The following is an 11,865-nucleotide window of genomic DNA, read 5'->3' as shown; positions in this document are numbered from 1 at the left end:
TCCAAGGTGTATCCTACCTTTTGCCTCAGATTAAAAAAAAGTGAGGAAAAGTTTAATTTTAGCTCAGCAACTTCATACCTGGTCTCACTTGAACCTATTGCCAAAACTGCTGAGAAAGTTGTTTTCTGATGTGAACTCTCTCTCTTTAAATAATATAACATCACAGACTAAATTCAGAGCAAACAAAATTAAAAAGTGTACAACATAAGGCCATTTTCACACAGAGCATGATGATCTTCTATGATCAATTACAGGACAACTGAAGAAACTGACACAAACCAAGTTGGGCAAAGACAAATGACTAAAAAAGTCAAGGAAATGCATTAGAGTGTTGTACCCCTGCCAGGCTCACATACTACACACTCTTATACAAGAGTCATTTCCCATGAGAGCAGAGCTGCCAAACACAAAGTCACCTTGTCTCAACTTGGCTCAGGGTTAGGTGATAGACTGCTGTGTGATGGGGCTTCTATACCTTGAGCACCACATTGTTTCTGTCATGTCCACTACTAGCCAATTATCTGTCATTTTAAAGAAAAGATCAGTTCGCTGTATGCTGTCTCTTCCAGTCACTCTGTTACCTGATAGAGATCTTAATATAAAGAATATGCATTAAACAGCTCATTGTTCCTAAGTTGAGAAAGCATATCAGTCACGCCTGAATTTCTTCTCAGCTCTCTCTGTTCATCCCTTGTGAATCAAAATGACATTTCACCTGGCTTAACTTGTCAGAATTTTAACAAATTTATCTTTGAGGCAATGTAAATCTTATTTCACAAAATCCCATTTTGATAAACAGTCAGCTCAAGAATCCCTGAATATAATAATGGATCAGATACTTGTCACTTCGGCTGGAAGGATGCTCAAAAAACTTTTTCTCAAACTTGCTATTCAAAGATAAGACGCACGCACACACACACACAAGTTCTGCTGTGACCATTTTTGTGAATGAATTTACACAAAAAGATCAGAACCAGTAGGTTGCAAAGTGGAACAATGATTAGCACTGTCGCCTCACAGGAAGAAGGTCCCAGGCTGGGGCCCACCTGTCTGCATGCTCTCCCTGTGCTCATATTGGTCCCTCCCCGAGGCCTACTCCTATAGACTTGTGTGTGAGGTTAATAATTAAGGTAATTGTAAATTGGCCATAGGTATGAATGGTTGTCTGTTGCTCTGTGACTGGTGACCTATCCATGGTGAAGCAGCTAGGATAGGCTTGACCTCATACTGGATAAGCAGAAGGAAAATGGACTGATGAATGGAATATCTCAAAAAGCTTTTTCTTGGTATTGTACATATGTGTTGACTTATTAGGTTTTTATCAGGATAGTTTTTGTTGCAAAAGTCAGTGCTATTGCATTTTTAAAATGAAATCAGCTTAATTCTATAAAACAAAACAAAGCAAAAACAAAACAACCCCCAAACCAAAAAGTGATTCCAGTAAAGACTGTTTGACTTCTTTTACAGATACAAGTAAAGAAAGTTGTCTACTTGTTGTCTAAGTTACTGTGTCTTTTACACTTCATATAGTAATAATGCAAGAAGAGAGAGAGAGAGAGCGATATTTCAGTGTATGTATTTTCTTGAAAGCATTTAAAACAAGTTATTACTGATTGTCATGCTAAAGACAGCAGATATACTGTAAATTATTTAAACAGGTGTGACAGTGGATGTATTACAAGGTTCCTGCTGCTAAGGACTGTAATTGCACTGACAGCCTAGTTACAGGTCAGCTTTATAATAACAATAATAAAAAATAATGAATATGAAGAAAGTTCTGCAAAACTCAAACTTGTGTACACTTTTCCTTCCCTTCATCTACCTGCAAGGCCTCTGATTATGAAGATTGCCATTTACTGTTAGAGCACCACTAAGATATTAAATTGATTAATGACTGCTCATTAAACCACAGTTTCCAGTGACTATTTAAAGCCCCTTTAAAGGGGATTTGTCTACTAAAATCAGTACTTTAACCATCTAAGGAATATTATTCAAATAGGCATAAGAATACAATGGTCTTTTAAAAACTGGATTTAAGAAGTAAAGAATTTTTTTACTTAATCACCTCAAATATCTGTTCAGACTGAACCAACTGCCACCGTCACATTAGCAACCCCTTATAAGAAGTGTTTATTTGGCACTGACATGAATTTGCTGTTCTCCTGGACTGCACATTGCTAGTATGTGATGTGTTGTGCCAAGGGTAACATATGGGGTTAATGAACTGTGTTGTACAGGGCATATGGTTTCTTCCTGGTAGAAAAAAAATCTCTCTTTTTTTCAGTTGGCTGTATCTACCATGATACTCCACTGTTAACACTCTCAAGGTCATTGTATTATACTTTTGTTCGTGCCTCTTTCTCTTTGTGGAACTGTGATGGTGATTAGTACTGTTTTCTAGCCTTCAGTGGCCTTCAGGACAAAAACAGTTCCCTTGGTAGCCCCACGCGTTCAGTTCACAGCAACATAGGAAAAGACAAACACAAGCAATTTCAAGAAAATTAGTGCTGCAATGTGACAACACACAAACACTGAACTATTAAATGTCGCTTTTCGTTCTCTTTATTCAGCTATTTATTTTTGCATTCTTTGCTTGTATAAACCATGCTCTGTATGTAAATATGAATAACATGTTTCCACTTTCTCTGGTGAAGTCTGCATCAGATTCTGGTGGCAGATGACTTCACCAGCTGAAGGGTGGCAGTGCTCATGTCAGGTAGACTTTAGCTTCCATTTATTAAGCTTTCATATCATCAGCCTTTTATGCATTCAATGATTAAAACATTCTTATGGAATCATTCAGATTGTGGAGATACTTCATTTCCTCAGGTGGTGTTACAAAGGTCACTTACATGTGAAGCTAAGCAGACGACCACAGAGCTTTACTTTTAAAAAGTTATACTAATGTAATTCAGTGTCACCCTGGAGACACCATGGAGATATGGAGCTACACTTTTTAAAGCACAGGAAAAAATGTATATGCCATATATGTCATGTCTCATATTCAAAGAGTACTGTACAAATACTTTCAGACTGGATGGGGGCTTTACATGTGTTTATCTATATTGCTGGATTTTCTTTCCTTTGTCTGTGCTTGCTGCATCAAATGCTTATTTGTAAGACCTCTAACTCCTCGAGGCTCTTCCTCTGTGATTGTATCTGTTCTCACAAAATATGATGCTTATGGCTTCCTCCATATTTAACATCTAGGTTGTGCCTTCTATAAAGTGAACAAGTACAATTTCAAAATAGAAGATGTACTTATGTAGAAGCAGAAGTCCAGTGGCTTTTATTCATGCTTGAACATGATAGTGTGAGACACATTACAAATTATCTTGATATTATAGCTTAGTATTTAGCCCAAGGGTGAGATTGCACTCTAATTGTGCAATGGGGTAAAAATAGTTGGGATGACCGTAAAAACAAGATAAGTGTACAATAATAGGATGCATGCTAATAATTACTCTCAGAGATGACTATTATATTTTTCATAGAAACATGTCAGCATTTCCACCTAACTGCTGATTAAGTTATTTTGAGAGACAGTACAATTAGGGGTGTAGGTTTTTCCTGTAAATTTCCCATTGCATATCTGACAATTTTGACATGTGTACATCTTTTTGTGTTGTGAGGTAATGTTCTACAGAAACCTGTCAATGAGTGTCTACAAAAAGACAAAACTGAGTACCCCTGTATAATGTAAAGATTCTGAATCATCTTTAGTTTAAGGTACTCCTTATACTGGACAATTTTATTGTATATAATGATGAACTACACTGTATTGCCAAAAGTATTCACTCACCCTTCCAAATCACTGAATTCAGGTGTTCCAGTCACTTCCATGGCCACAGGTGTATAAACCAAGCACCTAGGCATGCAGACTGCTTCTACAAACATTTGTGAAAGAATGAGTCGCTCTCAGGAGCTCAGTGAATTCCAGCTTGGTACCGTGATTGGATACCACCTGTGCGACAAGTCTAGTCGTGAAATTTCTCTGCTACTAAATATTTCACAGTCAACTGTTAGTGGTATTATAAAAAAGTGGAAGTGACTGGGAATGACAGAAACTCAGCCATGAAGTGGTTGGCCACATAAAATCACAGAGCGGGGCCAGTGGATACTGAGGGGCATAGTGTGCAGAGGTCACCAAACTACTGCAGTCAATCACTACAGACCTCCAAACTTCATGTGGCCTTCTGATTAGCTCAAGAACAGTGCGCAGAGAGCTTCAGGGAATGGGTTTCCATGACTGAGCAGCTGCATCCAAGCCTTACATCTCCAAACACAATGCAAAGCGTCGGATGCACATGGTGTAAAGCATGCCGCCACTCTAGAGCAGTGGAGACGTGTTCTCTGGAGTGATGAATCATGCTTCTCCATCTGGCAACCTGATGAGGGGGGATTATGGTGTGGGGTTGTTTTTCAGGAGTTGGGCTCGGCCCTCTTAATGTTTCTGCATACCAAGATATTTTGGACAATTTCATGCTCCCAATGTTGTGCGAACAGTTTGGGGATGGCTCCTTCCTGTTCCAACATGACTGCACACCAGTGCACAAAGCAAGGTCCACAAAGACATGAATGAGTGAGTTTGGTGTAGAAGAACTTGACTGGCCTGCACAGAATCCGGAACTCAACCCAATAGAACACCTTTGGGATGAATTAGAATATTTTCTCTGCACACTTTAGGCCCCGTGGTACCAGCTGAACATTGTTTAAATGTCACAGCCTATCTGAGTATTGTTGCCAAACATGTCCACCCCTTTATAACTACAGTGTACCCATGTTCTGATGGCTGCTTCCAGCAAGATAACGTGTCATGTCACAAAGCTCAAATCATCTCAAAGTGGTTTCTTGAACATGATGATGAGTCCACTGTACACAAATGGCCTCCACAATCACCAGATCTCAATCACCTTTAGGGTGTAGTGGAACTAGAGAGTCATATCATGGATGTGCAGCCAACAATGGTGCAGCAACTGTGTGACGCTATTATGTCAGCATGGACCAAAATCTCAGAAATGTTTCTAGCATATTCTTGAATATAAAAACTGATGGTCAGACATTCTTCTTCTGTTTTCTGTCTTTTTTCTGGTAGAGAGCAGAATTCATGGTTCCATCAATTACAGCAAGTCGTCCTGAAGCAGAAAAGCAGCCCCAGACCATCACACTACCACCACCATGTTTGACTGTTGGTGTGATGTTCTTTATACAGTATGCTGTGTTATTGTTTTACTCTAGATGTAACATGATGCAAACCTTCCAAAAATTCAGCTTTTGTTTTCTCAGTCCACATAATATTTTCCCAAAAGTCTTGGGGATAATCAAGATATTTTTTGGCAAATGTGAAATGAACCTTTGTGTTCTTTTTTTGGTCAGCAGTGGTTTTCTCCTTGGAGCTCTCCCATGGATACCATTTTTTGCCTAGTCTCTGTCTTATTGTTGAATCATGAACTCTGACCTTAACTGAGGGAAGTAAGGCCTGCAGTTCTTTAATGTAGGCACCATGTTTTAACAAGGAAGAAATAGTACATGGTGAGTAAAAATAAAACAGCTACCTCCTGGATGAGTCTTTGATGTGCTCTTGGAGTACCTTTGGTAGGCAGGCCACTCCTGGGAAGTTTTCTCCATTTGTGGTTCACTGGAGTCCCAAAGCCTTAGAAATGGCCTTGTAACCCTTTCCACACTGATAAATGTCAATGATTTGTTTCTCAGCTGTTGATGAATTTCTTTAGATTGTGGCAAGGTGTGTTGCTTTTTGAGCTCTTTTAGCCAGCTTCACTTTGTCAGACAAGTGATTTGATTCAACAGGTCTGGCAGTAAATGGGCCTGCATGTGGCTAGTGAAATTTGATTTGGATAACTTTCATTCCTTTAATAGATGACAAAAACTGCATTTTGTATTTACTTGTATTATCTTTGTCTAATATAAGAATTTGTTTAATGATCTGAAACATGTAAGTATGACAAAAACAACAACAACAAAAAAAGAAATGAGAAAGGGGCAAATACTTTTTCACAGCGCTTTATATGGCGGTCGATCGTCTCTACTCTTGCAGTTTTCTGAATAACACTAATCTATCAGTATAATTACTGATGCTCATAAATGTATCCTTAGAAACCTTTCAGTGTTTATTATAAACTTAATTTAGATAAGTTATTTCATGTCTTTCAATTCAATATCATGCATCCATATTTTTGTGACTTTTGAAAACATGCTATTGGTTACTGCTGTTGCCTCACTGAGAGTGGATTGTAAGCTTTAAAGCCCATTTAAGTGCATTATATAATGTTTTCCACTTCAGTTAATACAGTAAAACCTTTAATCATTTCATCCTTTTTTCCCCACTGAGCAGCTCTTCATTCTGAATTCAATCTCACACAAGAAATTTCTGCTATTTTATTTTTATTCACCACGCACTATTTCTTCCATGTTAAAACACGGTGCCTACACTAGTCATAATGAAACTTGAATGATGAAAATTTGACTGGAGGCCCCAGTGTGTTACTGCTACAATCTAAGTGACTAACCTCAAATTACTTCTTTCGACATTTCCCAGCTCTACATATCCATGTTTCTTTTGTGAACTTATAGTTTTGTGTGGGTATATGCAGTAGATCCCTCTCTTCAAATAAATAAAAGTGATATCTCTCACATTTAATAGACAAGCTGTGTGCCTCTTTACAGCCCTGCCTTTAGCCAAACAGGTACACACAAGGCTAAAAACATTGGCCTAAGCAGAAGATCCAAAACGATTTTTCTGCCTCTCATTTGAAATTCATTGCAAATTGACTCCTTGTCCAGTAAGTAAACTTTATCCTGTGTATGAAGTAAACTGACAAACAAGCCATATTCATGTTAACATTCCCAATTCCCATTCAAAGAGTTTCTGACTCCTGCTGCTGTGTCCGGCTTCCTTCAGAGGGGGCGGGGGGAGCGCAGTGGCATGACGCTATGTTGAGCTTTCAAAATAAAACCATGCGAGTAAAAATTTTTCTCCTCCACGGTATAATTTCTGGGTGGGACAAATGCACCTGTCTCCAATATTGGGGGACACACGTCCCCCCCGTCCCCCCCGGTTCCTACGCCTATGGTAAAATATTATTAAAAATAAAGTAAAAATGTACCACTCATTTAAACTCTCTATGTGATCAAAAATAATTTAATGACATCATTTCAATATTTTTTAAAAGGATTTGTTTGGTTTTCTTGTTTGAAAAACAATTTTATGTAAAACTATTTTGCAACCAGAAGAGTCGCCCCCTGCTGATCATTGCAGGAAAGAATGCAGGTTTAAGGGACTTCTACAGTTACTTCACTTTTCAGACCCAGAAGCTACATCAACCTTTTATAGTATAGGGTTGCAATAATAAAATATGTATTTAGTCATAATAATAAATAAAGGACTGTGGTTTGGTATTGTCTTGCTGAAATAAACAGACTTCCCTGAAAAATGGATGTTGCCCAGCAGGCAGTGTTGTCCAAATCCAGCATGACTGGTGCCTTGCAAGTTACCCCTACCAAGTGCACTTCCAGTCCCATTCCTACATGAATACTAGCTTTTGAACTGTACACTGGTAAGACATATGGTCCCTCTCCTGTTCAGTGCCAAGGATCCGTGATTTCAAAAAATAATTTCAAGCTTTGATTTGTCCTTTGACAGGATGGTTTTCCATTCTGCTTCAGTCCATTTTGAATGAGCTTTAGCCCAGAGAAGGTGAAAGAATTGCTGGATCATTTTTAATACATATGTTTTTCTTTGCACGGTGGAGTTCTAAATAGCATTTGTGGATGCTGGAATGAACTGTGTTCACTGACAATGGTTTTCAGAGCCTATGCACTGCTTTCAGTTTATAGAACTGTCTATTTTTGATGAAGCACCACCCGGTGACCGGAACCATCCAATTTTGCTCTTCGACTTTGCTGCTTTAATATAGAACTCTCTCCCGGTTTCTAATGTAGATCACGAAATGTCACATTTTCTTGCAAATTTTATTTTATTAACATTAAATTGACTCACCATTTACCCATGCAATCTTGCACAGAGTGGTAATTGCCTCATCATCTCAACTCCTGAAAAAAGTTGCCTCTCTTGGATTCTCGTTTTTGTTTTTTTATAACCAATCGTTAGCTGAAATCTTCCACTTGATGCTTCTTTTGTTCTACTGTTAACCGAGCCCAAATTTTGAAAATGTGTTGTGTGTATAAACTTAAAAATGATCATATGTCTTAAAAAAACAAACAAACAATACAAGTTTGTCTCAGTTTAAACACCTGGTACTCTTCTTGATACACTTCATACTCACTTGGTAGCCCTTGCACTATCTCCAGTGCAATAAGCTCTGAAGGCTAAAAATATGAAAAAAACCTGTTTTATTAATGCAATGCCCCAGTGTTCTTGAAAATGGGGTTATACCTAAAAATATGTGTTTGCTATAAATCTATGCACTTAAGAGGTGGAAATGATTACTAAATGGAAAACTTATTATTTTCTTTCAGAAAAAAACAAACAAAAAAAAAATTGAAGACATAGAAATGCAGTGGATTTGTTGTCACATGAACTTGTAAGAGTAATCAAGTGGAAGACCTTGCTTGTTTACAAATGAAGTTAAGTGAGATGGAATTTACAGTTTATTAAAAGAAGAAAGATCAACTCAGATGGGAGATGAGGGCAGACTGATAAAAAGTGTGTGACTGTGCCTGTGTGTGTGTGTGTGTGTGTGTGTGTGTGTGTGCGTGTGTGTGTGTGTGTGTGTGTGTGCAGTTGGCTTGCTTGCTGCTTGGTTGGCATATTCTCAGTTGGATGAGAGGACATTTATGTGATGTCAGCACGCATTAACCTCGCTGAAAATACATCGGAAACAAACAGGGACACATGTGCCCAGATCCCACCAGCTCTAAGTAACAAGCCTCTGGAAGGAAAGGCTACGCTGGTCAACACAGAAGCAAACCAAAAATAGAAATAGGAAGATGAAAGTGGTTTCTTGGTTGAAGAGGAAACACAGGCTTTCTAACAGCATTAATTAATAAATGCTGTGAACTTTTCTTAAATAAGCACCAGGTTAATTAACGGAAGAATTGTTCTGCAAAAGCAATTAACATCTATATACACAAACCTGTATACGGTATACTACATAAAAAGGCAAGTTACTTTGGCTAAAAGGAGAATCTGTTGGCACCACAAATGATCAGCCATGTGTAGCTTAAACTAAGCATGCAAATCAAAGTAAAGGATAAAATACAGTATTAACAGCAACAAGTCTCCCTGATTACATATGTGAAACTTTCTCTGGATCCACCAGAAGGAACTGGAAAATGTTGCTAGGAGAGACCATCTTGAATACCCTCCTTAGCCTCCTGCCACCACAACCTGACCTTGAATAAGCTGAAGAAAATAAATGTATATCTGTATATATGTATGAATGGAACTAAATCTCTCATGAATACAGAAAGTCTCTGTCTGCATTGATGGAGAAATTGCAGGAGATGTGAGCAATTACACACCATAATGTAAAGCTTATCTGGAGCTTTTGTCTATAAGGTGGCGATAAAAATTTTCACAACTCTGCTCACAAAAGTAAAAATAAATAAATAAAACAAGCAAACAAAAAACGGGTGAGTTCAGAATCGTCCTGACATTGACATATATGCACATACAAAATATATCTTTTAAGGGCAGCGCAGTGATGTGGTGGTTAGCACTGTCACCGAACAGCAAAAAGGTCCTGGGTTTGAATCCAGTCTGGGGCCTTTCTGTGTGGAGTTTGCAGGTTCTCTCCAGGTACTCTGACTACCTCCCACATCCAAAGCCGTGCATTGGGTTAAGTTAATTGACCAAGTTAAGTAAATTGACTGTAGATGTGAGTGTGAATGGCTGCTTGTCTTTTTTTTTTTTTGTCTTTATGTGTTAGCCCTGCAACCTATCCAGGGTGTACCCTGCCTCTCGCCCAATAACAATTAATGGATGGATGGATCTTTTATTATGTAATATTTTGCTTCGTACACCACCACTGTGGATTTGGGAAGCAGACTTTGAGCTTTAACTGAAGAATTACACCAATTTTATACACACGTCACCATTTTCAGGAGCTCAAATGTAAACAGACTTAACATAAATCCATCTATTTGCTTCCGCTTAGCCAATTCAGGATCATGGTGGAGCTGAAGCCTAATCCAGCTGTCATAGGACTTTGAAGTGAATACAAGATAAAGCGACTGAAATGAACCCAGAACTGAAATTGGTATTTTTGCACTGTATTGTCAATCAGGCAGTGTTGCGCAAGTCAGTGCTAAAAATGAACCATGTTGTTGATGTTGTAACTAAACTAGTTAATGTCATGAAGGCAAGAACCCTGAATGACAGACAGCTGCACTTTTTAAGACGCATGAGACTGAACATGGTGACATAGGCTACCACACAGCTATTAGGTGGCTCAGCACGGGCGAAGTCCTAGAAAGAGTATGGGACCGGAGAGGAGAGTTCAAGAGGACACTTTTTGACAGGAGTAATCAACAAATGTCTTGAATGTCCTACAGTGTATTACAAAAGTGAGTACACCCCTCACATGTCTGCATATATTTAAGTATATCTTTTCATGGGACAACACTGACAAAATGACACTTTGACACAATGAAAAGTAGTCTGTGTGCAGCTTATATAACAGTCTTCATGTAGCGCAAGAATTCGTCTTTTAAGATCCTCAGAGAGTTCTTTGCCATGAGGTGCCATGTTGGAACTTTCAGTGACCAGTATGAGAGAGTGTGAGAGCTGTACTACAAAATTGAACACACCTGCTCCCCATGCACACCTGAGACCTAATAACACTAACGAGTCACATGACATTTTGGAGGGGAAATGACAAGCAGTGTTCAATTTGGATATTTACGGGGTGTACTCACTTTTGTTGCCGCTGGTTTAGACATTAATGGCTGTATATTGAGTTATTTTGAGGGAAGAATAAATTTACACTGTTAAATAAGCTACACACAGACTACTTTTCATTGTGTCAGAGTGTCATTTTGTCAGTGTTGTCCCATGAAAAGATATACTTAAATATATGCAGAAATGTGAGGGGTGTACTCACTTTTGTGATATACTGTATATACAGTCTGATAGCATGCCAGCTGGATTAAATCAGAGGGGGACAGGGAAATATCCATGTTTTTGGACAATTACACTTTTAATAATTTTGCCTCTGCACACCATTACAGTTGATTTTAAATCAGTAAATATGTGATTGAAGTACAGCTTTAATTCAAAGGGTTTAATAAAAGGATTGCATTAACTGTTCATGAATTACAGACATTTTTATACAACCAAGGAAAATGTCTGCTAGTGACCAACTGTCAGCTTTAAAGCAACACGCTGAGTGGATTGCTCTCCATGTACACACAGCTTAACACAGACATCACTGCAAAACCGTTGGTAAATATATTTGAAATATGATTTTTGATTACTGTTGCTTTGGTTATGCCAGCCATGTGAACTTGTATCAAAAGAAACTTTATAAGTCAAGTCATGTGTTTGACTCAAAGCCATTCCCCATATTTTATGAATTTGAATCATGTGAATAATGTATGTGCATTTCCAATTATGCTTATGTGACTATTCACAATTAGAAAGTTAAGGTTGTCAAATAAATTACATGACCTCTTATGTGTTTAATGAATGTTACTGGATTTTATCCCAGTATTCCTTTTTTTCCAATACATTTTTAATTGCATGACTGGGAGCAGATGTGTTGGTTTTAATGGGTGTTATTCATGTTTTTCCTCACTTTAAGTAATCTACTCAACTTTTCTTTAATTGTTGCAACCACCCCCCCGAAATATTTAGAATACCCTGGTTTCATTCTTTCTTCAAAGTGA

The sequence above is a fragment of the Archocentrus centrarchus genome, chromosome 1 (assembly GCF_007364275.1).
Source record: "Archocentrus centrarchus isolate MPI-CPG fArcCen1 chromosome 1, fArcCen1, whole genome shotgun sequence".
Lineage (NCBI taxonomy): Eukaryota > Metazoa > Chordata > Actinopteri > Cichliformes > Cichlidae > Archocentrus > Archocentrus centrarchus.
This window is presented reverse-complemented; position numbering follows the sequence as displayed.